The following is a 6,124-nucleotide window of genomic DNA, read 5'->3' as shown; positions in this document are numbered from 1 at the left end:
AGGTGAAGGAAGACATCTTGTTTCAGCGCACTTTTGGGAACTGACTGCTTTTAATGAAAGGCTGGTACCATGCTGTTTATATTGTAATTACTGTATCAGTATGCTTTTAATGGTGTGTGTGTGTGTGTGTGTGTGTGTGTGTGTGTGTGTAGTTTTAACAACAACAACAACAACAACAACAACAACAATAATAATAATAATAATAATAATAATAATAATAATAATAATAATAATTTATTTATACCCCGCCCATCTGGCTGGGCTCCCCCAGCCACTCTGGGCAGCTTCCAAAAGAATATTAAAATACTATGATACAGCAAACATTAAAAGCTTCCCTAAACAGGGCTGCCTTCAGATGTCTTCTAAAAGTCTGGTAGTTGTTGTTCTCTTTGACATCTGGTGGGAGGGCACAGGGAGGGCGCCACTACCGAGAAGGCCCTCTGCCTGGTTCCCTGTAACTTGGCTTCTCGCAGTGAGGGAACCGCCAGAAAGCCCTTGGTGCTGGACCTCAGTGTCCGGGTAGAACGATGGGGGTGGAGATGCTCCTTCAGGTATACTTGACCGAGGCTATTTAGGGCTTTAAAGGTCAGCACCAACACTTTGAATTGTGCTCGGAAACGTACTGGAGCCAATGTAGGTCTTTCAAAACTGGTGTTATATAGTCTCAGCGGCCGCTCCCAGTCACCAGTCTGGCTGCTGCGTTCTGGATTAGTAGTTGTAGTTTCCGGGTCACCTTCAAAGGTAGCCCCACGTAGAGCGCATTGCACAGGTCCAAGCGGGAGATAACCAGAGCCTGCACCACTCTGGCAAGGCAATCCGCAGGCGGATAGGGTCTCAGCCTGCGTACCAGATGGAGCTGGTACACAGCTGCCCTGGACACGGATTTAACCTGTGCCTCCATGGACAGCTGTGAGTCCAAAATGACTCCCAGGCTGCGCACTTGGTCCTTCAGGGGCACAGTTACCCCATTCAGGACCAGGGAATCCTCCACACCTGCCCACCTCCTGTCCCCCAGAAACAGTACTTCTGTCTTGTCAGGATTCAATCTCAATCTGTTAGCCGCCATCCATCCTCCAACCGCCTCCAGACACTCCAGACACTATGATTGTTTGTTTCCCCCTGTGTTTTTAATTGTTATTATTTTTATCTGTAAGCTGCCTTGGGTCCCTGTTTAATTATCTTGCTTAAAATGTGGAACTATTGCGAGTAGCAGCATCATTCTTGTTTGATTCTGAATGCAGAATTTGCATTGTAATTTTCTTATCGTTTCCTTTTGGTTAGATTTTGGTTGAAATATTAAGCGGAATATATATTAATTAAATAGACAAATGTTTTTATATGATAGCTTTCTCTTTGGCTGGTATACTGCAGGAGCACAGGGAAAGATGAAATGAAGGGTAGCTTTTTCCCTCCTTAAAAACTGTGACCCAAAGTGTCCTAGAAAGTGCAGAATATGGTTTGGAGCTGGATGTGCTTTTAAAAGTTGTGATATTAAGAGGCAATTAAAAAAAAATTATATTGCCCGCCCCCACATTCCTGACCTGACTTAATTTGAGAAAGCTGGTGCTGTTTCCATTCTTCCCTTCACCTAGAGGACTTTATTTGCAAGCAAAGATGAAAAGAAATAATTCCAACTGAGAACACTGCCTTTGAGTAAGTCATAAAGTATCTATGAACTTCTCTACTGATTTCATATGGAGGTCATTCTATACAGCAGCCAATAAACCAAAAAGTAATATCTGTCTTCCTCACAGAGCGTTTTCTTTTTAATGTGTTACATTTATGTCTTGCCTTCCTTCAGGCAGAAATGAACCACAGTGTGACAGTTTTATAAGGTCTGGTCCTCATGCCTTGTTTTTATACAGAAAACTCCATGCTATTGACCGGGGATGCATCTATTATGTTTTAACATAGGAATGGGTACATCAGTTTATTTATTCTGTCTCAAGATAGGTAAAGGTAAAGGGACCCCTGACCATTAGGTCCAGTTGTGACCGACTCTGGGGTTGCCGTGATCATCTCGCTTTACTGGCCGAGGGAGCCGGCGTACAGCTTCCAGGTCATGTGGCCAGCATGACTAAGCTGCTTCTGGTGAACCAGAGCAGCACACGGAAATGCCATTTACCTTCCCGCTGGAGCGGTACCTATTTATCTACTTGCACTTTGACGTGCTTCCGAACTGGAGGTTGGCAGGAGCAGGGACTGCGCAACGGGAGCTCACCCCATCAAGGGGATTCAAACCACCGACCTTCTGATCGGCAAGTCCTAGGCTCTGTGGTTTAACCCATAGCGCCACCCGCATCCCGTTTTTCTCAAGATGCACTTGGGAAAATCAATCCCTGTTTCTGCTTCCTGGTTCTTGGTTTAAAATTGGCACAGCCGTTCTCATGTCACAAAAATCCACTCATCTTCCTACAAGTGTCTTTTCCAGCCACCGTAAGAACTGCCAAGGCTGAAGAGCCCCTCATAAACTCTAGAGAAGTGGTTTCACACTCTGCTTCTTAAACAGCTTCTGAAGTAGCAACAGTAGTCACACCATTCTGTGGAGATTAATTTCATCCTGTGGTGATAATCATTTAGCGGCAGGGCATTTACCCAAACAAACTTTTGCATAGCCATATGGGAAGCGTAGGTCGGAAGCACCATATGGATGTAACCTGGTTGTTCTTTAACACCTTGTGGAAAATCAGCAGTGCTATAAAGCAACACTCTCCTCTTCCCCCAGTCTAAAAATATGCAATCTTAACAGAAGCACAAAAATATGGACACAAGATCTACAGGGGACTGATCTTGTCTGTTCCTAACTTCCAATAGAGAAGGAGTTGGCAACCTTTTCCTGCTTTTCCTGGGGTAAGGTAAAGGTAAAGGACCCCTGGACGGTGAAGCCCAGTCAAAGGCGACTATGGGGTGTGGTGCTCATCTTGCTTTCAGGCCAAGGGAGCCGGCGTTTGTCCACAGACAGCTTTCTGGGTCATGTGGCCGGCATGACTAAACCGCTTCTGGTGCAATGGAACACTGTGACAGAAACCAGAGAGCACGGAAACACAGTTTACCTTCCCACCGCAGCGGTACCTATTTATCTACTTGCACTGGCGTGCTTTCGAACTGCTAGGTTGGCAGAAGCTGGGACAGAGCAACAGGAGCTTATCCCATCATGCGGATTTGAACAGCTGACCTTCCAATTAGCAAACCCAAGAGGCTCAGTGGTTTAGATCACAGCGCCACCTGCTCCTTGCACAGAATGAGCCTGAAGCTCATTTCTTCTCCTGATAGTAATTCTATGCTTCTCCATAGCAATTATGAGCTCAGACAGTGCATTTTGCCTCTCCTGATCAAATGGCTTCACAAACACCATCTACTTGGAATGCAAATGCATTGTACCCAATCACCCATGGCATTTACTCTCAATGTAGAATCACTGTGATTTCTGAAGGAACACTGCTGATTAGCAGTTAATGTTATTTCCTAATTATTGTTGCACGTCACCTGATTCTCTGAGTGGTGAGAGATTCCAGGGGTTCCAGGAGCTTAACTACGGTTTGTGTTTCTTTTGGGAAAGAGGCACAGCGGAGACTGTGGTTTCTCCATGATATTTGATTCGTTGAAGGGATTCACAGCATTAACACCACAAAAGGGTCTTGTTTCTCCCATAGCCACAGCCTTGGATTCAAAGAGAAATCAAACACTGCTTTCAGACGTTGCTGTAAATCTCTTTTTTGCTACCTTCTAGCTCACACTGCAAAACTCTACTCCAAACTCTGGCTTTGACCATTGAGAAGAGTGATTTTCTTTGGTTTGTGGGTTGTTGGGGTTTTCTTTTTGTTTGGGGGGTTTGCTTTGTTCCTGTTTTTATTATGTATTTTTCTCTCTTGCATTTTTATGTTTGCTTTTGAGAGACTGCCCATGTTAAATTGCACTTCAGTTTCTAGAACCATTTTTCTTCATGTGAAACAAGCCTACCACCTTGTGGCAAAACAGAGGTATAAAATGCATGACCGCTGAATGAATGAAATGCTATAGACTTTTGCACAAAAGTTTCAATGTTGATATGTTGGTTGCTGAGTGTGATGCTGGGACGTTTCTTGTGGTTGCTATTGAGTAGATGTGCCATATTTCAAAAAGTGACAATCTGGGCACAAAAGTTATCGATACCCAAAATTGCCATACGTCCAGATTTTCCCAGACATTCCTGCGATTTCCACCCAGACACTGCTTTCGACTGCAGTGTTCCGGCTATTGCCAATCCTGGACCAACTGATGCATCAGGTGAGATGCAGCTCTCCAGTGTTCTTCTTTGCCATTTGTTCCACTTTTGTAAACACCCTATTTTTCAGTTTTAGTCCATTTCTCAACTTTTGATGAATGCTTTGCTTGCATGATTAACCACTCTCACATAAGATGCATGCAGCGATCATATCAAAATCCAACACACACATTTTTTTGCTGAACAAGCACTTATTACGTTGATGATGATGATACCATTAAAGCAACATTGGCTATACAGCTTAGTATTGCCGGCTTTATCAGTAAAGTTAAAATGTTTGGGCTACTTTGTTTCAGCCCTTGAGTGGATAACTTGTGACAGGCACCCTCCACCCCAATTCCACACTTGGAAACATTTGTGGCAGCCTTTCTCAACCTGTGGGTCCCCAGATGTTGTTGAACTACGACTCCCATCACCCCTGGCTAGCAAGGTCAGAGCTCAGAGATGATGGGAGTTGTAGTCCAACAACATATGGGGACCCACAGGTTGAGAACCGCTGTATGGGCTTCCACAGGATACTATTCTCTCCCCAGTGCTGTTTAATATCTATACGAAGCCATTGGATGCGGTCATTAGATGTTTTGGAGCTAGGTGTCACCAGAATGCGGATGACATGCAGCTCTACTTCTTCATAACATCTGAATCCGGAGAGGCTGTGAAAGCTTTGGATAGGTGTCTGAATGAAGTGGTGGACTGGATGAGGGCTCATAAACTGTGTTTGAATCATGGGTATATGGAGGCTCTTTGGGTGGGTTGTTCCCGTGTTCAGGAAATTGGCAAGTTACCTGCTCTGGATAGGGTTGCACACCCTCTGAAGGAGCAAGTATGTAGTTTGGGGTTACTTGTGGATACCAGTTTGCCCCTAGAGGCCCAAGTGTCCTCTGTGGCTATGAGTGCCTTTAACCAGCTTTATTTGGTTCATCAACTACCACCATTTCTGAACAGGAATAGTCTGCCCACTGCAGTCCATGCATTGGTAACCTTGGGTCTAGATCACTGCAATGCACTGTATGCGGGGCTGCCCTTGGGTCTGGTTTGGAAACTCTAGCTGGTGCAGAATGCTGTGGCCTGATTGCCAATGGGACACTCTTGATAAAGCATCTGCACTGGGTGCTCATCTGCTACCGAACCAGCTTCAAGATCCTTGTATTGATTTTCAAATCCCTTTACAACTTGGGTTCAGGATACCTCCACCTGAACAGGGGAGGATTTAGGGCTGTGCAAATCCTGGGTGCTGAGTCAAGAGGGCGCTGTCTCAAAGACCTGTATGTGTGGAGCTGGGCTTTGGGAAGGAGGTGTGAGACTCTGGCAAGGTCCTAGAGTCTTCCACTTCCTTCCCAAAACCTAGTTAACACTTTTCCAGCTTTGAGAAGGAGGTGGGAGGGCTCTAGGACTTTGGCAAAGTCCTCAAGCCTTTCCTTTCCAAAGCTACAGTAGGTGCCTCCTTGCCCATCTTTGGGAAGGCAGTGGAGGGGCTGATCCCACGATTTTGGCCTCGCACAGGGCACCATTGTACCCAAGTCTGCCACTGACCTGAACCTTTATATTCCAGTTTGATTACTGAGATCATCTGCAAGAGCATCTCTGGTCGTTTCCTGAGTTGGTGAAGCTCATTTGGCAGCTATGAGAAACCAAGCGTTGAGTGTCATAGGCCAAGTCCTGTGGAACACCTTGCCAAGAGATTCAGTGGCTGCCTTCTGTGCCATCTTTTAAACGCTTGCTGAAAACTTTTCTATTCTGCAAGTCCTATGCAGGCATTTAAGAGTACGTCTTCCACAATAATCTCATAGACTCATAAAATTCTAGAGTAGGAAGGGACCCTGAGGATCATTTGCTTTTAACTTGCTTTTAGCTTTTTTA

The sequence above is a fragment of the Podarcis gaigeae genome (assembly GCF_964106915.1).
Source record: "Podarcis gaigeae genome assembly, chromosome: 7".
Taxonomy (NCBI): Eukaryota; Metazoa; Chordata; class Lepidosauria; order Squamata; family Lacertidae; genus Podarcis; species Podarcis gaigeae.
The sequence above is the reverse complement of the archived record's forward strand: the minus strand, read 5'-3'. Positions refer to the sequence as shown.